General features: G+C 37.9%; 1 long non-coding RNA gene across 4 annotated transcripts in view; it reads right to left on the bottom strand.

Annotated features, from left to right (window-relative positions):
• The window catches only part of LOC140628397 (uncharacterized), a 118,836-nt gene that overhangs the window by 3,961 nt on the left and 87,607 nt on the right, over window positions 1-27,268 (bottom strand). For all 4 annotated transcript variants that reach the window (XR_012026648.1, XR_012026649.1, XR_012026647.1 and 1 more), the window contains 5 exons: window positions 17,743-26,666; window positions 14,427-14,600; window positions 12,500-12,601; window positions 4,436-4,634; window positions 200-1,543 (listed from right to left, as the gene is read on the bottom strand). This is a non-coding gene — a long non-coding RNA (uncharacterized lncRNA). The remainder of the gene's footprint in view (window positions 1-199; window positions 1,544-4,435; window positions 4,635-12,499; window positions 12,602-14,426; window positions 14,601-17,742; window positions 26,667-27,268) is intronic.

Genomic DNA, 27,268 nt, shown 5'->3' with positions numbered 1-27,268 from the left:
CCTGTGCACTTGCTATGCATTTCACGGGATAGATTTTAGGACTGAGAATAAGGCTTCTTCCTTGCCTTTTCCCTCTTCCTCTTAGATTTAGGATACTTGCTGCATTATTCTACTTCTCAATTTAATATAGTTGGCACATAGAAAAACCACTTTATTTCCCCAAAGTCAGTTTTTAAGTAGAAAGGATAATTTAACTCACTCATTATACGCAGATATTGCAGATCTAGTAGAGCTCAATTAGAACAGTGCTGGACAGAATTTTTTTTTTCTTTACACATTGATTCTTCTTTATACAACCATGTGAGCTTTAGCTTGGCATCCTATGAGAAGAGATGGAGGTCTGAAGCAGCAGAAAGGAACAGCATTATGTACTTAAAAATCAACACACAGAAAAAAGTAACACATACAAACACATACAAATACATGCAAATAAACATGCAGATAATGAAACCAAAAAAGAAAAACAAAAAAAAACAGCCCCAATCCACACAAAACAGTACAGTGCAATATTCTAAATAACACATTATTTTTTAAAGATTTTATTTATTTATTCATGGGAGACACAGAGAGAGAGAGAGAGAGGCAGAGACACAGGCGGAGGGAGAAGCAGGCTCCATGCAGGGAGCCCAATGTGGGACTCGATCCCGGGACTTGGGGATCATGCCCTGAGCCAAAGGCAGACGCTCAACCTCTGAGCCATCCAGGCATCCCAATAACACATTAAAAAAAAAAAAAAAAAAAACACCACCAGCAGGAAACTAAAAAGAATGTATAAGATACAAAGAATTCAGATACACAAAACCCACAGGAAACAAACCCAAAAAGCAAACAAGCAAACAACAAAAAAGAATGCACCAACTAAATTTCAATGAACAAAAAGATCATAAAAACAAAAAAAGAATTCCATAAATAAAAAATACCCCACACCAAAAAAAAAAAAAAAAAAACAAAGAACAAAAAACCATCGAGTATATCCTTACAAAAATACAAAACTCCAAAACATACACACCAAAAAATGACTTCACACCAAAAAATGACTTCACTCCTCAATAAAATCAAAAGCTGTGAGCAAACACGAGTCCCTCTTACAATCCAGCACCTATTAGGGATAAATGACCCTTACTGCACAGGGAAATTCTGAGAATTCAGGAAAGAGAGAAGTGGACAACACCATACGAAGTAAACAGATGTGGTGCCCTGGTAGCAATGTTAGAACACAAAGAAGAAAAATTTCTCTCTTCTTCGCTACAGCTGAACTTTCTTCATGGCTTTGGGTGAGGCTTTTGGGTTATATGACGTTACAGAGATTGACAACAAAATCCACAAATGTCAGTTGTCAACTCAATACCCTGATGATTTAAGAGAGATTACCTGAGAGGTGATACGGCACAGGTTACCAGGTTCTATCCCATTCCCCCACATAGAAATGTAACATTTATACCTTGGCTCCCAGGTTGTTCTTCAGTCCAGCAATGATCTTCAGGGGTTGGTGCTTGCTCACTCTCTTGCTCTCTCCTCTGAGAGCCCAGAGATATGAGTGACACTTAAAATGAACAAGAGAACTGGCATAAAAACAGACCCACTGACCAAAGAAACAGACTAGCCCAGAAATAAACTCATACACATATGATCAAATAATCTTTGGCAAGGGTGTCAAAAACAGACAATGGGGAGAAGACACTAAAAGTTCAATAAATGGTGCTGTGAAAATTAGATATTCATATATATATAAAAGTATATATATTATTATACTTATATTTATATTCATATATATGAATATATGTTATTCATATATATAAGTATATATATTAAGCCATATAAAGAAGAAAATTGCCATTTGTGACACAAAGTGCATTATGCTAAGTGAAATAAGCCTAAGAGAGAAAGACAAATTCTGTACGGTATCACTTATATGTGGAATCGAAAAGAATTTTTTAGATTAAAAGAAATAAGAGCAAAAAGCCAATACAATATTTCCTCATTCTTGAAGGTTCTGAGAGGTCAATGATCACATCTTGTCATGCCTTTACACAAAACTTTACAAAAAAGTAAATCTATTTATTGCATGAAAATTTCTGCATGCCATCTTAGTCTCCTACTGATATGGTGACCAGAGAAAAATGTAAAATGATATTTAAAGGAAGATAGAGGGGGGCACCTGGGTGGCTCAGTGGTTGAGCGTCTGCCTTGGGCTCAGGTCGTGATACTGATACTGGGGTGCTGGGATGAGTCCCGCATCGGGGTCCCCACAAGGAGCCTGCTTCTCCCTCTGCCTGTGTTTCTGCCTCTCTCTCTGTGTCTCTCGTGAATAAATAAATAACATCTTAAAAAAAAAAAAGAAGAAGAAGAAAAGAGAGCTTCTAGACCCTGAAGAAACAGCTAGGTTCAATCCATGAAAGAGTAAAGAGCTTCGGAGTTCAGCAGAGGGGGATTCTAGGTACGGTAGAAAATGAAGGAGAAGGCTTCTATGAGGAAATTTGAAGGTTGAGAGCAGAGCAGTAGCTTTGAGCACAGGAATTTCTTCAGAAAGAAGGAATTCTGGGTAGCCCCAGTGGCTCAGCGGTTTAGCACCGCCTTCAGCCCAGGGCCTGATCCTGGAGACCCGGGATCGAATCCCATGTCGGGCTCCCTGATGGAGCCTACTTCTCTGCCTGTGTCTCTGCCTCTCTCTCTCTCATGAATAAATAAATAAAATCTTAAAAAAAAAAAAAAAAAAAAAGAAAGAAGGAATTCTGAGACTATAGAGAGGGACCCATCTCCAAAATTCCCTCAAATTTGGTCAGGCCTTTCTAGAACAATGGGGTGGTGCAAATCCCTAGAGAAGGTATATGAGAAGATTTTCCAAGAACCCTCTTTTGCTTGATCAGGCCTCTCTAGATGTGCTTCTGAAATAGCTCAGCCCTGAGGAGGTGGCCCCTTACTCAGAGGAGGATAGCTGTCCTTGAAGCTCCACCCCACCCCCAGGACTACCACATGTTGATGAACATGTTGTACAAGACTCCTCTTCAAAAAGGCAAAATTCACAGCTTTGTCATGTGAATCACATCAACATGAGGAGGGCACTGTATACAAAGTGGCCGGATGTGGCAGCCCTGTTCAAAGACCTGTCTCATGAAGCTTTTTTTTTTTTTTTTTTTTTTTAATTTTTATTTATTTATGATAGTCACAGAGAGAGAGAGAGAGAGGCACAGAGACATAGGCAGAGGGAGAAGCAGGCTCCATGCACCGGGAGCCTGATGTGGGATTCGATCCCGGGTCTCCAGGATCGCGCCCTGGGCCAAAGGCAGGCGCCAAACCGCTGCGCCACCCAGGGATCCCTCATGAAGCTTTAACTCCACTCTCACACCTTTAAGCCTTTGAATAGACACCGACATTTGACCAAAGTGCCTCTATTACCCCCATGCCACTGCTCTTCTTCTTGTATCCTCTGGGTATCCCTCTGGTACTGCATCCTTAATGAGCCAGGTTTCAGGAGCAAAGTAGAATAAACTCCCTCCACCTCCTCTTCCTTAGGAAGAATAATCTATGTTGGCATTGTCCTGTTGATTTTCTAATTATTACTGATATTAAGGATGGTTCATTAAAAACTATTTTGCTACTCCCAAAGTAATCCTTTTTTAAAGTTATTGTTTTATTTTATTTAAATTCAATTAATTAACATATAGTGTATTATTCGTTTCAGAGGTAGAGTTCATTGATTCATCAGTCTTTCTTTTTAAAGGTTTTATTTATTTATATGACAGGGAAAGCACAAGGAGGGGGAACAGCAGAGGGAAAGGGGGAAGCAGGCTCCAGCCAAGCAGGGAGACTGATGCAGGACTTGATCCCAGGGCCCCAGAATCATGACCTGAGCCCAAGGCAGATGCTTAACCAACTGAGCCACCCAGGAGCCCCTCATCAGTTTTATAGAACACCAGTGCTCATTACATCCCACGCCCAAAGTAATTATTTAAGTAAAAAAGTCAAACACCTCAGTCCTTCAGGCTTCTGCACTGGAAACCAGGTACCGAAGTCCAAATAAACAATTATTACTAAACAAAAACATCTGAAAACTCAAACCAAATTCAAGCAATGCAATATATGCATGAACCAATCAACTAGTTTATGAACACCAACACACATAACTCTCACGCCTTTTCAAAAATAAGCACAGAATCAAATTGAGAACAATTTACAATGGCATCACTGTCACTGCCTGGTACAAATCTGAGGGTGTGAGACTTTCTGCCCAGAGAAACCCTTAAAGCTCAAGAGAAGGGAGCACACCTCTTGAGCATTTGACACTGGTTGTATACAGGTAATAATGTAATAATATTGGTAGATAAATTAGAGGAATTCGCTTCCTCTTGGTCATAATCTAAATTTTCCTCAAGATTTGGAGTAAGACATATAACTGGTTTGAGATGACAGCAAAATTCCACAAACTTCCACTTGCCCATTCAATGTGCTGATGCAGTGTGGTTTGTGGGAACTCATTTGGAAGGGGGCATCATTATGGCAGCTCCCCAGCTCCATTTCCCAGCACTATAGTGGATACAACCTGCTTCCCAGTTACTTCTCCAGTCCTGCAGATCATCTCCAGCAGTCTAGTGCCATCCATTTTTCTATGACTCTTGCTTTTTCTTTGTGAAGACCTTGAATTAAGAAGGAACAACTCAGGGAATGTAGAAGGGAAAAGACAAAGTTACATGTCTTCATTCTCAAGAGTTCTGAGATAAGTACTTTCTCCTCCCTTCATCTTTTTGCAAAATTAAAAAATATAAAACATTAAATACAGAAAAAGGAACTAACCACATTAAATGTTCTAAGGACATTCTTCACCCCTATGGTTATGGTGAATTCAGAAAGAATTGTATGGCTATACATAAACATGTATTTTAAGTAATATTTAGATATAAGTTCATATTTATATACATATACTTTGGAAGAAAATGTGTATACTTTTCTGTGTGTGTGTGTGTGTGTGTGTGTGTGTGTGTATACTTTTCTAAGTAGGGAAGTGTATCTAAACCCCTGAGAAAAGACTTGTCTTCAGTGCTAGACAGGAGAGAAGTTTTGAGTATAAAGGGAAGCTTCTGAGGCAGGAGGGAATTTGAAAAGCCCCAAAGGAAAAGGGAAAGGCTGGGGTACTATATGGAATGTTACTAGGAAAAATCAGGGGGTCATAAAGAGTTCATGGGCTCTGCCTACAGTAGAAGCTCTGCATGCACAAAAAAGGAAAGCCATATCCTCACTACAAATTTTTATACCTGCATGGGCATACCTCTCATAAGGGTATACCAATCCCTGGAAAACCTCAATGGGTGATTTCCCAGGAGTCCCCAGTCTCTAAGTTTTGCTCCTCAAGACATGCTTATGAGAGTCCCAGCAGTGGGAGGATGGTGCTTGGACTCAAAGTAGGGCAGCTCTGTGTATGCAGTTCAAACACTCACTACTATAGCCACCATATAGATTGTATATAATGTGCATTACTGTACTCAAAAAAGGTGACAGTCATGTTCTAGTATCTATGAATGTCACCCTCTCAAGTAGAGCACTACACTCAGCTGAAGGTGGTGGCTCTGCCAATCACATACACGCAGTTTTCATCTGATACTTGGACTCAAAGGAGGGCAGCTCTGTGTATGCAGTTCAAACACTCATCACTATAGCCACCATATAGATTGTATAAAATGTGCATTACTGTACTCAAAAAAGGTGACAGTCATGTCCAGTATCTGTGAATGTCACCCTCTCAAGTAGAGCACTACACTCAGCTGAAGGTGGTGGCCCTGCCCATATACATACACGCAGTTTTCATCTGATGCAGAACTTCTAGCATGTGAATGATGACACCACTGTCCTTCTCTTACCTTCCTTTGAGTGAGCATCCCCTGATTTTGCTGCATATTTAATGTGCTGGTTTAGAAGCTGAGAGAAAACAAGCCTTCCTCCCTTTTTCTCTTCCTCAGGTGAGAAAGAACCTTATCAACATTTTCCTGTTGAATTTCAAGTTGTCAGAAGTGGCATATTAAATATGGTTTTCTTTCCACTAAAGCTAAAGCTTCTCCCAACACACCCACCACATCCCTCTGTGCCCCAACCTTCCCAGTCCTTTGGTCAGAATTCTATTACAACTTAACTCCAATACCTGAGAAGAAGCAAGGTAAACATGCAGGAAACTCAAAAGAGAAGAAAAGACAATTTAAAGGTGGTGCTAGAATTCATAGGACAGAAATCCCATTTTCTTCACCATTCCTGGATAAGTTATAGCCCATTGACCTTTCTGGGAATCAAGAGAGAAGATAGGCTTAGGGCCTATCTTAGGGCCCAGGAGTGTACAATTTTTCCTTCCCAGCTCTGGATTTTCTCCACTTTTCTTAGAGTTCCTGCTGTTGAGAGATCTTTTCCAATCTTTCCATTTGGAGGCACAGGCTTCCAGGTGTCCCTCTTTCTCTTTAAAAAATGAGGCTGAAAGATGGTGGAAGTAAGTAGGTGAAAGAAATCCACACACACCCCAAGTCAGTTATACTTTAAGTGCTAGGGAGATGAGTTTTACAAGAGTCTGTAGAGACAGAGATGGGTGTATTGAATAAAATACACAATTGGCTAAATTACTTGCCATGGGGAGGGAGAATAAGCTGAGGGACATTTAATCTGGATGGGCCTAAGTCCCCGAACATTGAGACTAAAATTTTATTTAGTCCATATACTACAATGACTCAAGTCTAAGTCTCAAATCCAGTCTCAAATTCAGTTTTGATTTATTAACATATATTAACATAATATATAATATTAATATAATATATAATATATAATTCAGTTTTGATCTCTTAATATATAGTAATATATAAAGAGATCAAAACTGAATTTAAAAGTATTTTTTAAAAATTTCCAGTCAATAAGCACAAAGAAAGATTATCAAGATCACTAATCATTAGGAAAATGCAATTGAAATCACAATAAGATACCACTTCAAATCCATTAGGATGTCTATCATAAAAAACAAAAACAAAACAGAAAATAACAAGTGTTGACAGGATGTAGAGAAATTGGAAACTTCATGCACTACTAGTGGGATTGTACAATGGTGGAGCTGCTACAACAAACAGTATGGTAGTTCTTAAAAAAAAAAAAAAAAAAAAAGAATTACCATATGGTCCAGAAGTTCCAACCCTGAGTTTATAACCAAAATAACTGAAAGCAGAGACTAGAACAGATATTTGTACACTCATATTCACACAGTATTACTCACAATAGCCAAAAGGTGGAAACAATTCAAGTGTCCATGGTGGATAAATAGATAATATAAAATGTGGTATATAATACAAAGGAACATTCTGCCTTAAAAATGAAGGAAATTCTGACACATGCTATAACAGGATGAAACGGGAAGGCATTAAGTGAAATAAACAAGACAGAAAAGGACAAATAATGTACAATTTCACTTCTATGAGGTACCCAATATAGGCATATTCACAGAGAGAGAAAGTAGAATAGAGGTTACCAAGGGCGGGGGATGAGGAGATAAATGAAGAGTTACTGTTTAATGCAAATAGAATTCCACTCTGGAATGACTAAAAAGTTCTGGAGACAGATAGTTATAACGGATGTACAACAATGAGAATGTACTTAATGCCACCGGATTGTACACTCAAAAAGGGTTAAAATTTATGTTCTATATATTTAACCACAATTGTAAAATTCCCCTTCCAAAAAATCCCAAATACATAACATGCACAAAAACATAAACACCTTGGCAAAAAACACCAGCAAAACTAAAATGAGAAATAATTTAAAAATTATAAAACCCAAAACAAAAGTACTCTAATTACATACATGCTGTTCAATGTTAGCAATGCTAGTACATAAAATAGTGTTTTTCTTCCTCCTTCCTCCCCAACCCAAATTTCCTCGTTTAAGGTAGGCAGCAAATTTCCCTAAAAAGAAGTCGATTCAGCCTTCAGTGTAGATTAAAGGAGAGGAACATCAGGAAGCCCCCGTTACCCCAAGAAGAAATGTAAAATGTGCAACCTGATTCTCACACACTGCTCCAATCCTGAGGCTTTCAGGCTTATAGACCTCTCAATCTCTCTCTTCCCCTCTTCCCTCTCTCTTCCATCACCCGTTCCCACTGTCCCACACACGAGGTTAAGAAGGGACATAAAAGTGGGATATAAAAACCAACTTAATATTTCATCGTATAAGGCTCTCTGAATACTGGTTTCTCCTTGCCCTTCCTCCTTTCACATATATATATGGGGTGGGGGTGACAAGAATAAGAGAGTCTTAAGAGAGTAAAAGTTCTGGATCATTTGGTAATGTCATATAATATCCAAAAGTATATCCAGAAGAATGGAAAGACTTTTAGGTTCATAAAGAAAGAAGTAGCTTCCATCCCTGAGTTACAATAAAGTTTTGGTTCAGCTGTGAGGGAAACTGAGAAGCAGAAGAGAATTTGGGGAGCAAGAAAGGAAAGTTTTGAAAATAGTGAAGGGAACTGATAGGTGAAAAAAGATTAAGAGTTTGGGGGGGGTGAAGGGAGAAAATTCAGAACTACAGAGCAGAAAAGGACTCATAAAACAGAAGTGAGGGCTATGTTCTTCTAGCAAGTCTTATTTCCATCTGGTCAGGTCACTTTCAGACACAGGAATTTAAATCACTATAATAATCTATAGATGATTCTCCCCTAGAATCTAAATCTCTACATTTTGCAATTTAGGAGGCATTTAAGAAAGCTCTCTGAGGCAGCCCAGTATCGAAGTGTGGGAAGGGTACCTAGACTCAAAAGAAAGCAGCTCTCTGAATGCTGATAAACATTTGCCAATTTTAGAGCCAGCACCTAAGTGTGCATGTTAGCCAAGCTGATGTTACAGGAAACTAAGTTATCCTCTCACCTGAAATAATGAAAAATACCTGCCAAAATATAGGAAACAATAGTTTACAAGTTACCAGAAATCAGGCATTGAAAGACAGTGATCCTGAGAGATGGCAGCAAACCATAAGTAGTATCTCTATATACTAGCAATGAACAATTATAATTTAAATACTTTAAATGGTACCATAATGTAGAACAAAATTATACACTTAGCTATAAATAAAGACATATACTGTTCTCATGTATTGGAAGTCACTAAGGTAAGATGTCAGATCTCTCCCACATGGATCCATAAATTCAACACAATCCAAATCAAAATCTCCTTGGAAGTTTTTGTTAATATCAATGATGTGCTTCTAAAATGTATAGGGAAAACAAAAGAACCAGAATAGCCAAATCAATTTTTATTTCTATTTTTTAAAAATATTTTATTTATTTGAGAGAGAGAGAGAGAGAGAGAAGCAGATTCCCCACTGAGCAGGGAGTCCGACATGGGACTGGATCCCAGGACCCTGGGATCATGATCTGAGCCAAAGGCAGGTGCTTAGCCAATTGAGCCACCCAGGTGCCCACCAAATCAATTTTTTAAAATAGGCACAAAGTTAGAGAACTAACACTGTCTGATTTCAACACTTAGTATCTAAAGCTTCAGAAATAAAGAAAGTATGGTATTGGTGAAAGAACAGATAAATAGATCAATGGAATAGAACAGAGAGTTCAGAAATAGACCCATATAACTAAAAATCAAAAGTTAAAATGTGCATCAACTGGAGATATCAGACATTTCTGGTGGTAGTGCAAAATGGTACAGCACTTTGAATGTTTGGCAGCTTTTTACAAACTTAAACATACATTTGTATGTGGCTCAGCAATCCCACTGCTAGGCATTTACTCCAGAGAAATGAATACAAAAAGCTATATTCAACTGTTTATAGCAGTTATATTCTTAATTGCCCCAAGTTGGATAAAAACTAAGTATCTTTCAAAGGTGAATGGATTAAAACCACTGGTATATCCATACCATGGAACGCTACTTAGCAATAAAAAGGAGCACACACAACTTCATGAATAGTAATTGTATTATGCTAAGTAAAAATAACCAAACATATAAAGACTACATTCTGTATGATTTCATTTACCTGAAATTATGAAAAAACAAACCTATAGTGACAAAATGTAGATCAGTGGTTTTCAGGGTCCAAAGGGAAGGGAAGGGGATTGATCACAAATGGACATGAAGGAATTTGAGCGGCTGACAGAAATTTTGGGCTGTTAGCTACATTATTGAATATGTTTATAAAAGTTCATTAAATTACACAACTAAATATAGTAAATTTTATCATATGTAAATTTTACTTCTAGGAAGATTATTTACAAAACTTCACAGAGTTTTCCCCAAAATAAGAATATTGTTCTTCATCGATCCAAAGCCCAATACCATTTCTTCTGCCTTGCCCCATCTTTCTCTCTCTCAGTAACCTCAAATTATTCATTTCAACAGCTTTATACATTTCAGGGACATCTGAAACTAACTGCCAAGAGAAACCATAAACAAAAACTCGGAAACAAGCAAATGACAATGACAAAAAACAAAGGAATGAACCCAAACTCAAATAAAAGCAAACGAATCCTCAACACATATAAAGACCATTCTAGCAAACAGAAATACAAAAACAAATCATGACTCAGATAATCATATACACTCACGGAATAAACCCAATTAAAATGATAATAATAACAAGAAAAAAATTGCAAATTCCTAAGCACACACATGCACACCACACAAATCAAATAATCAGTAGCAAAGAACATAAAAAATCCAAATATAGGGCAGCCCGGGTGGCTCAGCAGTTTAGCACCACCTTCGGCCTGGATCGTGGTCCTGGAGACCCGAGATCGAGTCCCATATCAGGCACCCTGCATGGAGCCTGCTTCTCCCTCTGCCTGTGTCCTACCTCTTTCTCTATCTGTGTCTCTCATGAATAAATAAATGAAATTTAAAAACATCCAAATATAAATTCACACACACAAAGTCCTAAAACAACAAAAAACAAACACACAAACCAAAATATAAATGGACAACAAACAAATCAAGACCAAACAAGAATCAAATCCATATATCAAAAACACAAAAAATGAACAATACGGTGTACCCTCACAAACACAAGAGTTCCAAAAACATAGGTGCATACGTACACATACACACACCCTCCCAAATATACCCAGTTTGAGAACAGATATCAAGTAGTCACTTTCACAGCCTAGTTCAAATCAAGAGTATCTGAGACTCAGTGTAGGAAAGAACGGAGCAAACACTCAACAGCAGACACATATTGTGCATTCGTAAACATATTTAGAGCAATTTCTATTCTCTTCATTACAACCTAAATTTCCACCAAGGCTTGAGGTAAAGACAAGCAGCTGTGGGGAAATGGACAGCAATATTGACGAACACCAATTGCCAACTCAATGCTCAGTTGTAATTCAAAGCCTGAGGACATCAGGTTATACTAATTTCCCAACGCAGGAATATACAATATGCATAGTGCTTCCCATGAATTGCCACAGTTCTGGAATGGTCTCCAGGACTGTGTTGCTTGCCGTCTTTTACCTGTTTGTTTCTCTAGTCTTCTAGTCTCTCTTTGAAGAAGCTTGATTAGGATGGGATCCCATAAGAACAGAGAGAAAAGTCTACGCAATATGTCTTTAGTTCCAAAGGTCTGAGAGGCAAAACCTCTTATCGTTTCAATAAGTGTTTATATTTCACAGAAGACACAAAAAGTAATTAAAATAAAACGTGTTAAGAGACTAACTAGGGGATCCCTGGGTGGCTCAGTGGTTTAGTGCCTGCCTTTGGCCCAGGGCACGATCCTGGAGTCCCGGGATCGAGTCCCACGTTGAGCTCCCGGCATGGGGCCTGCTTCTCCTTCCTCCTGTGTCTCTGCTTCTCTCTCTCTTTCTCTATGTCTATCATAAATAAGTAAATAAATAAATCTTAAAAAAAAAAAGAGACTAACTGTATGAAAAGTTCCAGTCACCATCAGAACTGCTACTGATACAGTGATATCAGAAAAGATATTAAAGTAGGAAGAGCTTCTAAGGTCCTAAGAAAAGTGGCTTTAATGTACAAGAGGAAATGGCAAAAGAGAAGGATGGTGATGGACCCAATCCAAATCTCGTTCCAAGGTCTCAGGCCCTTTTTCAACAAAGATATGTATGTCTTTGGAGAAACTGAATGGGAACTTTTCCCTAGGGCCCTCAGATCCTAGGTCTGTTCTTCCAGAGGCATTTAAGAGTCTTCTGAGAGGATGGTGATTTGGCCAAAGTGAACGCAACTCTGCACAATCATGACACCTCTTCCTAGGGCCACCACTTGTGGTTGTACATGTTGTGAATTACCACACTCAAAAAAGTGCCAATCATATTTTAGTATACCTGAATGGCACCTTTTTGAATGGGGCACTGCACAAAGTTTGGTTAAATGTGGCAGCCCTGCCCCAACGTTCCCCAGCCAGGTTAACCTTCATAATACCTGATGCTTCCAGCCCTCACAGGGCACCCAGGATTTATCCAAAAAATCTATGAAACACTTACCCCAATGCCCTCCCTCTTCCATCTCTCCCTGGATTAGTATCACCTCACCTGCTGCATGCTTGACTTGCAGGTTTTCAGGCTGAGAGAGAATGATCCTTTCTTCTTTCTTCACTCACTCAGACAAGATATATCCTCATTTGTGTCAATCTGCTAAATTTTAAGTCATTAGAAGTGATGCTTTATATATTATTTGTTTTCCTCCAAAGCTGAAGTTTCCATCAACACACCCACCACATCCTTCCCCAGCCCAAACTTCAACCTCAAACTTGCAAGTACCTTTGTGGAAAGCAGAATTCTAAGATAGCATCACGATGAGTCCCTATGCACGTGCCCTGCATACTCTTCTCCTCTTTTGTGCAAGCAGAACTTTTGAATTTTATAGGATATCATTAATATGATTATATTATGTTTTATAGCCAAATGGATGTTACAGATGTAATTAGGGTCACCAATCTTTTGAATTTGATTTAATCAAAAGGTAGATTATCCTGAATAGATCTGACCTAATTAGGTAAGCTCTTTAAAAGAGGGTACAGTATCTCTTCACCGACCTCTTTCTCTGAACATGTTCATTACCATTAGGATATTTTGGACAGCTGGTATGGTTCAAGTAAGTGGGGATAAGAAGCTGCCAATATGTTATCAATATCTTGAGCTTAAAAAATGTGTCTTTGGATTATCACCAGAATGAAAATTTGCATATAATTACCCCCTTTCCATCTCCTTTTTGATGAAATCATTAAAATGTGAGATGAAATAATCTAATGGGTTGTCTGAATGTTTTTCCTAGCCCTGTTGGAAATGACTGATCCATTGGCCCATCACCATTACCTCTGAAAAGGCAGTAACACCCACCTCGTGGGGATCCCAGGTGGCTCAGTGGTTTAGCGTCTGCCTTCAGCCCAGGGCATGATCCTAGAGTCCCGGGATCAAGTCCCACATCAGGCTCCCTGCTCATGGAGCCTGCTTCTCCCTCTGCCTGTGTCTCTGCCTCTCTCCCTGTGTCTCTCATGAAAAAATAAATAAAATCTTTAAAAAAATAGCACCCACTTCGAAAAAGGGGGGCTAGAGACTAGAGAGAGTGGCCTTAAGAAAGCAAATTGCTGGGGATCCCTGGGTGGCTCAGCGGTTTGGCGCCTGCCTTTGGCCCAGGGCACCATCCTGGAGTCCCAAGATCGAGTTCTGCGTTGGGCTCCCGGCATGTAGCCTGCTTCTCCCTCTGCCTGTGTCTCTGCCTCTCTCTCTCTCTCTCTGTCTATCATAAGTAGATAAATAAATCTTAAAAAAAAAAAAAAAAGAAAGAAAGAAAGAAAGCAAATTGCCGGGACGCCTGGGTGGCTCAGTGGTTGAGTGTCTGCTTCAGCTCAGAGCATGATCCTGGGGCCCTGGGATCGACTCCCACATCAGGCTCCCCGTGGGAAGACTGCTTCTCCCTCTGCCTATGTCTCTGCCTCTCTCTGTATGTCTCTCATGAATACATAAATAAAATCTTTAGAAAAAAAATAAAGCAAATTGCCATGTTTTGGATAGAGTCAATGGCAAGGAACAACAGAGCTTCTCTAAAAAGTTAGAGTCTCAATTCTATAGCTGAAAGGAAGTGAATTTTGCCAATTTTGAAAGAGAACTTTGAGTTCAGATGAGATCACAACTCTAGTCAAGACCTTTATGTCAGCCTTGTTAGATTTTGAGCCAAGTAAACAGTTAAACTGTGGATAGATGGACTGCTGACCTATAGAAGTTACAGGATAATAAATATGTATTGTTTTAAGCTGTTAATTTGGAGTAATTTGTTATATAGCAGTTGAAAATTAATACACCCTTATTGGGAGTTCCAAATCTTAATGACAAAACCACAAAAGAAGAAGAGAATACATGCATAAATAATGTCAAGGGAGAGAAGGAGAGAGACACTGGTAGAAAGTAGAAATGTCTTTTCTCCTCTTACCCCAGAGAGGAAACAAAATGTTTAACTTACCTGGATTAATTTCCAAGAAAGAAAATAGCTTAAACCCTAGAAATGCACTGTTCCATCTCTCTGAAATTCTCCGCTTTTTATCAGAGGTCTTGTTGTAGAGAGGATCTTTCCAAATTTTTCATTGTGAGCCACAGGCCTCCATGTGTATGTATTTTTTTGGCCTAGACAAACATCCTAAGATAACATAGAAGGAAGTAGGTAAATAGATTTCCAGACCAAAAAACATTCTTGGTTTAACAGTGTGAAAACCAGGTTACCAAAAAGATTGTGGATTAGGAAGGTGAAAATTTGGAAAAATATAAACCTGTCTATGTTATTCACTACATGGAGAGAAAGTAAGTTAAAACTAAATTTTAAACTTAAACTGGGTTTCCCCAAGTCATCTTTGGCACCCCAAGTTGATTCCTATTTGTGGTCAGAGCCCCTTCTCCTTTATTCCCACTAGGGATATTATCAGATGGAACAGAGTAGACAAGAAACTTGCTCAATATCTATGACTCTGAAGGTCTTAGAGAGCTGCCAGGCAGAGAATTTAACATCAATCCCTCCCAACCACCCCCGCTCAGCCCTTTACATTCACATATGGTATTAGCTTAGTCATTTAATTCATCAGGAAGAGAACTGAACACTTAACAAGAAAAAAAAACAAAAGCTGTGGATTTGTCTCTATCTATCTATCTATCTATCTATCTATCTATCTATCTATCTACCTACCTACCTATCTACCTATCTACCTATAAATAAGGAGATTATGGTGGTTTCAGTAATTTATACCAATTCATATCTACCATTACCTATTGTAAAAGGAAAAGAGGCAAGGATGAAGCCTCCCTCTCTAGCAAGCCAGGGAAAGGTGAGTGTTTTCTATTTGTTGAGACCTAGACTGCCAATGCCTGAATGTCAGCCAACAACAAGAATGGTATTCTAGGTTTATTTATTTATTTATTTATTTATTTAATTTTTTTGGTATTCTAGGTTTAACCTACATAAAAATTCACTACGCAAAGATGGGAACATACCTCGACTTCAATCTAGATCTGGTCCAAGATACTGTCTAGTAAACCAACATTATTTAAGTATCTCAAAAACTTTTTTTGCTGTTACTTTGTTGAAAACCCTGATGGAAAGATTTTACTTGTAGTTCTCTGTGCAATGTTCAAAACTTTCAACTTTCTTCTCTATCTCATTCCATTACATCCAATGATGTAATCCCAAGGAGAAGCTGGTAGGCAAAACATAATAAGACATCCTAGTATCCTCAGATAAGAGTTAAAGATCCTGGATGCAAATGTACCCCATTCCAATCTAGGTCATTTCATATTCAGGCATGAGTATTTGCGAGTTTTCTCAGACCTCCTTCACCTTGTGATCAAGGCCATTATCCAAACTCTACATAGGAGACTACCTGCCTCAGATGTTCAATACATACTACTGCTAGATTTAGAATCAAGGGACTTGAAGTAGGGCCATATATTGACTTAAAGCTTGGATACTGGAGAGTGTCTGATTGGCTTCAAATAATACTTTTGCCTCTTGCCAGATGTGTAATCTTAAGGCAATTATTAAACTTCTTTTTCCTTTTTTTTTCTCACTAGTAGAATAAGGGTGATTACACCAGTTCCCACTTTAGGGGGTTCTGGTAAAGACGAGCTGAATACATGTACATTAACAGCTTAGAAATATTCCTGGCACATAGGAAATATGAAGTGAAGGACATGAAGCATTGTGCAAATGTCTGTTTTTACCATGATTATTGTTGTTATCATTCTATTCCAGGTTAGCATGTTTCCTTAGGCAAATCCTTCAGCTGTCTTTGATTCAGTTATATGACATGTGCTATGAAGATTGTTATGGACAAAATCCCCATGGGGATATAAATGTAACAGAACGTATGCAGGACCTCTATACTGAAAGCAGCAAAACACTGATGAAAGTATGAAAGTAATGGAAGAAGATATAAACAAATGTAGATATGTCATGTTCATGTATTATAATAAATATTATGAAAGTATTATTCAGAGCAATAGTCTATCATATGCCCTAAATGTCCCTGCATGCCTTTACTGAGTATGACAAACTGCAAGTATCAATGCCTTCCGAAACTGAGAAGTTTCTCCAGCTGATCACATAGGCAACTAAGTAGGTCAAAATGACTATAGCATGACTAACTTGCAAATATTTACCCATGGGAGAAGGGGACTTGGCTGCTGCTTGCTACAAAACATGCTAAACTGCTGTACTTGTGTTCCTCAGTTGCAGCAATATCCAAATGATACACAACCATCTGGTCTACTATATCACCTAATAGTATTCAGGGGCAAAAGGAAATGGGGCAATCATGCTGACACTCCTGCTATTTGCTATGTTATGAGAAATGAACTTGTTCTGTCCACTGTGTATTATTACCACTTAGGGAGTTATAGTGTGGTTATTTCTTGTTCTTCTCTACGAGTTTGGGGTTCTTCTATGACAGGTATTAATTCTCCTTTAATTCATCTACTAATTCATTTCAATCCCAGTTGGATTATATTGTAGATATCCACATACTAATTTTAAAACTTATTTAATGATATACGGGAATTGGAATAGCCAAAACAATTCCAAAAAATAGAATTTCAAGGACTCACACTACTCAATTTCAAGACCTATACCAATGTTCAGGATAGTTTTTTACTGACAAAGGGATAAACATAGACATAGGGAAAAAAATAGTCCCATAATAAACTCACAGAAATATAGTCAATTCATTTTCAATAAAGATGGAAGGACAACTCATTGTAAAAAAGACTGGCCTTTCAACAAATAGGCTGGAACAACTGGATATCCATATGTAAAAAAATCAATCTTGAGAAATACATCACACTGTATATAGAACATAAATAAAAATGGATTAAAGACTTCCATGTGAAAAGTAAAATGTAAAAATCATAAAAGAAAAAAAGAGAAGATCTTTGTGACTCTGAGTAAGGCAAAGAATTTTCAGATATCTCATGAAAAGCACATCATAAAATTTAAAAATGATAAATTATACTTGCTCACAACTGAATACTTTTCCATTGCAAAACATACTGTTATGACTGAAAATAACAACCACAGACAGAGAAAATTTTTGCAAATCACATTTCTGCAAAGGACTTGTAATCAGAATATAGAAAATCCACTGAAAACTCATCAATAAGAACTAAAAAAAAAAAGGAAAAGATCTCAATAAACACTTCATCCAAATAGATAGGTGAATAATAAAAAGTACAGGAAAAGATATTTAACATCTTCAGTAAATAAAATAATGCAAATTAAAACCACAATGAGGGAGCACCTGGGCAGCTTAGTCAGTTAAGCATCTGCCTTCAGCTCAGGTCAAGATTCCAGGGTTCTGGCATAGAGCCCCACCTCAGGCTCTCTGCTCAGCAGGAGTCTGCTTCTCCTTGCTCATTCTTTCTCTCTCGATAAATGAATAAAATATTTGTTAAAAAATCACAGTGAGATAAAACTATGCAGATAATAGACTGAATAAAAAAATAATATGTGTTTATGGCATTGATTATGATGATAATTTCATAGGTATATAATTATCTCCAAACTCAAGTTTACACATTAAATATGTACAGCTTTTTGTGCATCAATCATACCTCAATAAAGTCGTCTAAAAATAACCATAAAACAAAATAAACAAAAAGGCTTATAAACACCTAGTGCTTATGAGGATTTGAGCAACTTGATCTTTGGTACATTTTTCCTGGAAACCCAAAATGGTAAAGTCATTCCGGAAAACAGTTTTTATTCAGTTTCTTATAAATTTGAACATATACTTTCCACATGACTCAGCAATTCCACTCTTAGCTATTTACATAAGTGAAATAAGACATATTCACACATGCATCTATATCTAAGGTATAAAGCAGCTATAGTCATAATCAACAACTGGTAACAACCCAGATTTCTTTTGCCTGTCACTGGAATGTTAGTCAGAAAAAAAAAAAATATATATATATATATATATACATAAATCTCGACAAAAAAAAATATTGACAAAACTCAAATGTATTTTTTTAGGATACAGAAGCCAGACCCATGAGCTACATATTATATAGTTGCATCTATATGACATTTTGGAAATGACAAAATATTAGGATGGAAAACAGAGCAGTAGTTTCCAAGGTTTAGGTTGGATGGGGGTTGGCTACAAGGAACATGAGAAATTTTAGAAGTGATGGCACCATTCTGCATTATGACCCTGGTAGTAGATACAAAACTAAAGGAATTTTTAAAAACACATTGAACTCTACACTATTAAAGGAGTGTTTTAATGTATGTTATATTTAAAATTCATATTTCTAAGGATCAGTGTCCCAAGAGTAAAATTCTGTCTCTGTGACATTGTGGAAGACAGGGAAAGCCCTGGGGCATGCATCTGTTTCATATACCAATTGCTTTGAAAAACAAACAATAACAATCAACTAGTCAGTAATTCAAAATTAAAATAAGAAACCACCTAAAAAAGCACATTTCATACCCAAACCCCATACATAAAACATCCAAAGCAATATAGCTTTCCTCAAAAACATGCATGAAAAATAAATCAAATGGCCAAAAATGGAAAAAAAATCATACAACAAAGCACTGTGCCCAGTAGACATAGGTAGAGGAGGCATAAAGGCAAAAGACAAGAGAAGGCAATATCCTGTCTCTTGGTAACTATAATTTTCCAAAGTATTGAATTAGGGTATACATATAACTTATTAATACACACAAAATATCACAAAGTGTTGTTTCTGATTCAACTCCTTCATCAGAATTAGAGGAGGGAGGCATCTGGTCATCTCCCTTTGTTCAATATAAGAATGTAAAATCAGTGTCTTATTCCCCAGACATTTCTCCAGTCCACATGATGCTACCCAGGCATATGGTGCTTATCATCTTCAAACCCCTTCTCTTAAGAACACTAAATGATTCGTAAGTTTTAAAATAAACTAAATAAAATAATACTGAAGAGTAAAATTGTCTGGGTACCTATGCATAATCCTTAATAAATTAGTGATGTATTGAAGATTTAAACATATTTTCATAAGACTGAGTGTCTTCTAAGCCTGTGAAGAAACTGAAGTTTCAATACCTGAGATAAAAAGGACTTTAAGCTTCAGCAGTGTAGGTATCCTTACTGTTTAAAGGACAAGACTTGAGAGGCTGGGAAGATGGCAAAATAAGAGAATCCCAAGCTCATTTCATCCCATGAAAACCACTAGATAAATTTATACAACTAGTGTAACAAATACAACTAGATAATTTATACAACTATTGTAAAAAAAAACCATAAAACAGGGAGGCGGGGCAAGATGGCAGAAGAGTCGGATCCCCAAGTCACCTGTTGCCATCAACTTACCTACATAACTTTCAAATCATCCTGAAAACCTAGGATGCCCTCAGGCTCCCGGTGCACTAACAGAGGAACTGTGCCCCGGGGGAGAGCACCCACACACCTTGGGCCGAGTTGCCTATAAGGCTGGACCGTGTGGCTGGCGGGACCCCAGGAGCGGCTCAGGTGGCACAGGTCCCAGAGCCCAGGGCACTGGGGGACACAGCCCAGGATCCGGTGCCCCCCCAGGGACAGGCGGAGGCCAGGAGGGCCCAGGACAGCAAGGAGCCCAGGACAGCAAGGACGCTCCTGCCGACGGGCAGCCCTGAGCTCTGCAGGTCCACGCCACCACCCCCGAGGCATCCAGGCCCCTACAGACTGGGAGACTGCAGTTACTAGTTACTGCAGGAGCTGACTCTAGAGATGGAGAGCTGGCCACCACCACTGTCGTTGTTCCTCCTGGTGTTGCCTTGTGCCTGGGACTGAGCAGGGCGACTAGGGAGCAGGGGCCTAAAAGGATAAACACCTCCCACTGAGCTGTGCACCTGGCAGGGGACTGGGCAGCTCCCCCAGGTGCACACACCTGAGAATCAGCACAGCAGGCCCCTCCCCCAGAAGACCAGCTGGAAGGACATCATCAGGAAAATGCAAACCAAAACTACAGTGAGATATCACCTCATGCCTGTCAGAATGGCTAAAATAAAAAACAGAAGGAACAACAGGTATTGGCGAGGATATGGAGCAAAGGGAACTCCTGTGCTTTGTTGGTGAAATGCAAACTGCGGCAGCCACTGTGGAAGACACTATGGACATCCCTCAAATTTAAACATAGAACTATCTTATGATCCAGGAATTGCACTACTTATCCAAAGCATACAAAAACACTAATTCAAAGGATACATGCACCTTTATGTTTATAGCAGCATTATTTACAATTGCCAAGATATGGAAGCAGCCTAAGTGTCCAATGACTGATAAATAGATAAAGAAGACGTGTGTGTGTATGTGTGTAATGGAATATTATTGAGCCATAAAAAGAATGAAATCTTGCCATTTGCGACAGCATATGGATGGATCTAGACAGTATAATGCTAAGCAAAATAAGCCAGTCAGAGAAAGACAAATACCATATGATTTCACTCATATGTGGAACTTAAGAAATAAATGAACAAAGGAAAAAAAAGAGATAAATCAAGAAATAGACTCTTAACTGTAAAGAACAAACAGGTGATTACCACAGGGGAGGCAGGTAAGGGGATGGCTGAAAGAGTTGAAGGGGATTAAGAATAATACACTTACCTTGATGAACACCAAATAATATATGGAACTGTTCCATCAGTATATTGTATTTTACACCTGAAATTAATAGAACACTGTATCTTAATTACCTTGAATTTTTTTGAAGTGTAATCAGTGGCCTGAATTTTTAACACCAAGAGAAAAAGACTTGAAAATGGGAAGAGAAGCGGATAGGTGAGAACATTTTTATCATATTTGGGGTTTCGGATAGGATAAAGGTTCTGACAAAAATAAAAAATACAGATAGAATAGAAAACCATGAAAACACTGTAAATCTTATTCTCAGTTACCAAGTAACTTTGGTAAAATGAACGAGTCCCATAAGAAACTCAATGGGAAGCTTTTTTTCTAGGGCGTTCAGTTCCTAGGACTTGCCTCTGAGAATTCATCTAGAGAGTTTCCTGAGCTAGTCCCACACAGGGGAGGGTGTTAGAGGAAATGCTGTACTCTAGGGAAAGCATCACTCCATAAACAACTGGACACCCTCAATGCACCCACAGTGGCATCACATGTTGCACGTTGCATGTGGCACGTATTATTCCACACATAGAGGTGTCAATCACATCTAATTACAAATGATTGCCACTCTCTGGCATAGAGTACCACACAAAGAATGCCTAACGATGGCAGTCCAGCCTAATCACCATTCATGTTCCTTTTGAAAACCCCTCAATGTTTTCAGGCTGTGAGCTGCCACTGGCATTTGTACAAAGGACTTCTATACACCCACTCAACTGTCTTTCTATATCCATCCTTTCCCGAGTGTTGTCCATTCACATTTTAGAGTCTTTTTCAAGGCAGTTTCTAGAACTAAGAACCATTAAGCCCTCCTGTTAAGTTTTCCTGGTCATTGAAGAAACGTCTTTGTATGCTTTATCTTGTTTCTTTTATTATTGCTAGATAGATGATAGATAGATAGATAGATAGATAGATAGATAGATAGATAGATAGATGTCAGGGGTACTATTTCTACACTAAGCCCACTATCACAGGGTGGAAACTCTGCTGTGGTTGTGACAGACTAAGAATACTATATCACTGATCATTCTTGTCTGAGAATATATATATATATAACACTAACAAGAAGTTTGCATTCTCCAAATCCATTAATTAATCAGAAAATATGCTTGATATTCCCAACCTATGCTTGTCACCTAAAGATCTGAGTCTTTATACCTGAGTACACATCTCAACTCCTGAACCACAGAATAAGCAGAGAAAATACACAATGTCCCAGAAGCAAAGAATGGGAAAATAATCAGCAGTTGGTGTGATGGGAAGAGTAGAAATCCCTTTCCTCCTCAAATATAAGAGTGAAAAAAAGCCCACTTTACTTACCAGGAAGGATCTGCAAGCCAGAAAATATGTTAAGCACCTATGATGTTCTTATATTGCTTTCAGTTTGTAAAATTTGAGCCTTTTCCTCAAGCAAGATATTTTAGAGCATATTTTTGCATTTTTCCTTTTGGAGACCTGCAACTAGATACTCTTGTCTACCTGGACAGATTAGTCTGGGACACCAAAATATATAGACACAAATATGATAACTGGATGCCAGAGGCTGGGAATTGGAAAAATGAGGTGAGTGTAGCCTATTCTATGGCATTACCTCCCCTGAGCTCCCAGTCAAGGATTATAATATCTTCACGGAAGGAGAAAGTCACCAGCATTTCTTATATGCCCCACTCCCAGCTTTGCATTGTTGAGGGTAAATACCAGGTACATGTGGTGAGATGTCAGGGGTACTATTTCTACATTAAGCCCACTATCACAGGGTGGAAACTCTGCTGTGGTTGTGACAGACTAAGAATACTCTCTCACTGATCATTCTTGTTTGAGAATGACTGTCAGGCAGTTTCAATACTAAGATAGACAGGTTGAAAAGACCAGAATCTACACCACTAATCAGCACCCTGTACATATGGCAGGAGTGTCATCGTGAGAGAAGCAAGGCAAGCCACTGCCCATACCCCAAGCTCCAGAGCAGTGAATTGGAGATTTCTGCCTCATGTGAGAAGATGGTCTTAATAACAGAGAGCATTAAAATTATCTTTAAAAATATGACTTCATTTGTAACATACTGTAAGAGAAGTCAAGCCTAATGGCACCCCAGAAAACAATGCAGATTTGGGGGTAAGTAAATAAGATGAGGATGGTAGCTGTATGTAAGTAACAAGCTAACCCATGACCTAGCTTTGTCTACCAGAAAGTACCAGGTAAAGAGACAGCTAATAAGAGCCATCCTAATATCAAAATAAATCTGAAAGACTTGATTTAAAAAACTACTTGTTCAATGCGATTCATGTTATTTTTATTTAACTCTGAGGGAATTCATTTTCCCTATGACATTTCTGAAAACCATAGAGAAGTCAGCCTTTGATTAGGAAACCTAAGAGCTGGATATAATGCACACAGGGGTAGACAGCTAGACAGAGATATCAGGAAAAGAAACAAAGAGAAATCTACTAAAACTAGTGTCATCTCAGAGTAACTATGTGTCTACAGAAAGCTGTGCCCTCTGGGGAACAACATAAGAAAACTCATTCCAGATGAAGTAGACTTCACTAACATATCCCAGCCAATTCAATAAACAAATTAAAAAGTAGACAACAATACAATTCCCAGGAGGGTATCAGTATCCTGAGTATAGGATGTGCTGTTTTATAGGAAATTATGAGATATGCAAAGAAAATATAATGTAACTCTTACACAGGACAAAAAAAATGACAAAAAAACTGCCCATGAGAGTGCCCAGAATGTTTACATTAACATTCAAAGATTTTAAAGCAACTATTATAAACTTTTTCAAAGAAATAAAAGCCATGTTTGAGAAGTAAAAGAGATTATGATGGTAAAGTCATCTAAAGTGTATAAATGGCAAGAGTTCATTCTTTATTATGGCTGAATAATATTCTATAGTATATGTTACATATACCACGTCTTTTTTACTCATTCATCTATCAATGAGTCCTTGGGTTGCTTCCATATCTTGGCTATTATAAATAACACTGTAATAAACAGGGGCACACATATCTTATCTTTTCAAATTAGCATTTTTGTTTTCTTTGGGTAAATAGTAGTGGAAATACTGGATCATATGATAATTCTATCTTTAATTTTTGAGGAACCTCCATACCGTTTTCCATGAGGGCTGTATCAATATACATTCCCACCAACCGTATACAAGGTTTCTTTTTTCTCCACAACATTGCCAATTTGCCAAACACAACACTTTTCTTGTATTTTTTTTATTTTAGCCATTCTGACTGGTGTGAGGGGTATCATATTGTGGTTTGATTTGCATTTCCTTGGTGATGAGTGATGTTGAGCATCTTTTCATGTGTTTGTTGGCCATCTGTATGTCTTCTTTAGAAAAGTGTTTATTCAGTTCTTCTACCCATTTATAATTGGATTATTTATGGGGTTTTTTTTGGTACTGAATTGTATAAATTCCTTATATATTTTGGATATTAACCCTATATTAAATGTATCATTTGCAAATATTTTCTCCCATTTAGTAAGCTGCCTTTTGGTTTTGTTGATATCTGGAAAAGAAAACTCATTGCATACAAGTGATCCTTACATTTAAGAACTAAGTGAAATAAGTCCATAGTGAAAGACAAATACCATTTAGCTTCATTCATATGTGGAATTTAAGAAACAGCAAATTAACAAACAAAGCAAAAAAGAGAGACAAACAAAAAAAATCAAATTCTTAGAACAAATTGATGGTTGCCAAAGGGGAGGTAGGTTAAAGGAGGGATGAAATCCATAAAAGGGATTAAGAGTACACTTATCTTGATGAGTGTTGAAAAATGTATAGAATCGTTAAATCATTATATTGTACACCTGAAACTAATATGACACTCTATGTTAACTCTACTTGAATAAAAATAAATTTCAAACAGTAAAATAAGGCAATAAAAAGGTAGGAAATATTTTTTCAAAGTAGGAAAATCTGGATTTTAAGTGTATAATGGGGGGTGCCTGGCTGGCTCAGGTAGTAGAGCATGCAACTCTTGATCTCAGGGTCTTGGGTTCAAGCTCCACGCTGGGCATAGAGCTTACATTTAAAAAATAGTAAATACAAAAAATTAGTAAATACACAATAACTGAAGTGAATAAATTCAACAGAGGTTCTCAGCAATAGATTATAGCTAGCAAGAAAAAAAAAGATTCCACATAGATTGATAATGGTAGTGCATATAAGAAAAAAAGAGTCAATGGAATTAATAAAAATTATCAGAGCCTTAAGAAAAGTGGAACACCAGAAAGTAAGTGCACAAAATAAGATTTATGAGATAACCAGCAGGAAAGGAGAGAAAGGACAAAAAATGTAATAAGTGTTTTGGAAAATGAATATGTTCTAAATTTGTTGAAAAATCTTATACATACAATAAGTGCAACAAACTCCAAATAGGATAAACACAAAGAAGTTCATACCAACAGGCATTAAATTCTGCCTGAGAAAAAGAAAGACCCTTGATACCTGGAAAAGAAAAACAACTTATTGCATACAAGGGATCCTTACAAGATTTAAGAGATAACTATTCATTAGAAACCACGGAGGCCAGAAGGCAGTGGGAGGATATATTCAAAATGCTGAAACAAAATGACAGTCCAGGGATCCCTGGGTGGCGCAGCGGTTTGGCACCTGCCTTTGGCCCAGGGCGCGATCCTGGAGACCCGGGATTGAATCCCACATCGGGCTCCCGGAGCATGGAGCCTGCTTCTCCCTCTGCCTGTGTCTCTGCCTCTCTCTCTCTTTCTTTCTGTGACTATCATAAATTAATAAATAAATAAATTAATTAATTAATTAAAAAAAACAAAACAAAATGACAGTCCAACAAGAGTCATATTTCTTTTTTTATTTTTTCTTAAGATTTTATTTATTTATTCATGAGAGACACACAGAGAGAGGCAGAGACATAGGTAAAAGGAGAAGCAGGCTTCCCGTGGGGAGCCCGATGCAGGGCTCGATTCCAGGATCCCAGGATCACAACCTGAGCCAAAGGCAGATGCTCAACCACTGTGCCATCCAGGTGTCCCAAGAATCATATTTCTAAGACTAAAACCTTGATAATGCCTTAAAAGAACTCATAGAACAAAAAATGATAAATTGTACTTAATCAAAACTGGAATTGTTTGCCCTTCACAACATACTATTAAGAGAATGAAAAAACATAACATAGACTGAGATGTATGAGCAAATCATGTTTCCATCTAAGATGTATTCAGACTCTATAAAAATTCTTAAATGTCATTAATAATAAATCAAACAATTGGAACATAAATGGCAAATAATAAGAGATGGTCAACATTTGCAGTCAACATAAAGGGGCATATTGAAACCATAACAAATATCTATACAAATAAAAAAAACAAAACTACACAAATATTAGAATGGCTATATAAAAACAAAACAAGAGACACCTGGGTGGCTCAATGGTTGAGTGGCTACTTTCGGCTCAGGGTGTGACCCCGGAATTTTGGGATCGAGTCCCACGTTGGGCTCCCCGCAAGGAGCCTGCTTCTCTCTCTGCCTATGTCTCTGCCTTCTCTCTCTTTCATGAATAAATAAATAAAATCTTAAAAAAAAAAAAAAAAAACAAGACAAAAGCTGTCAATATCCCAGGTACTGGTGACAATATGGGTAACTGTAAAAATTTGATACATTTTTTTATGGCAGCACAAAATGTTAAAGCAGTTCTGGGAAAAAGAGCTTTTTTTCTTATTTATTTTAAATTAAACTTTATTTGCCATAAATCCTACAAACTCCACCCTCAGCTTTTTGCATAAGTAAAATGAAACTTGTGTTTATACACAGGGAGCTGAAAATGATGTACAGGGTAAGAGGAACTGCTATAAATAGGCCTTCAGTAATGTAGTGGTGAGGTTGTGGGGGGAGAGGAAGTGTTCTATAGTCCTATCATGGGTTTCTGCTTTTAGTAAGCATATGCCTCTGGACTGTGAACTTCATAAGTTTTTTTCTCAGTGTTTTCCTCCTCTCTTAGGTATGACTAGATGGCTAGAGTGGGCTGAAACTGGGTTTTCCCTTCCCCAGATCCATTATGCTCTGACAATATCCTAGCAGATTAGGCTCTGGTTAACTAGACTCTTTTGAGGGGAGGCCTTGTTAAGAAGAGTAGAGTACTCTGGTTTATTTTATTTTTTTTTTTCTCTGGTTTAT

The sequence above is a fragment of the Canis lupus genome, chromosome X, assembly GCF_048164855.1.
Source record: "Canis lupus baileyi chromosome X, mCanLup2.hap1, whole genome shotgun sequence".
Classification (NCBI taxonomy): domain Eukaryota; kingdom Metazoa; phylum Chordata; class Mammalia; order Carnivora; family Canidae; genus Canis; species Canis lupus.
Note: the sequence above shows the minus strand (reverse complement) of the source record. Positions and strands in the feature narration are given on the sequence as shown.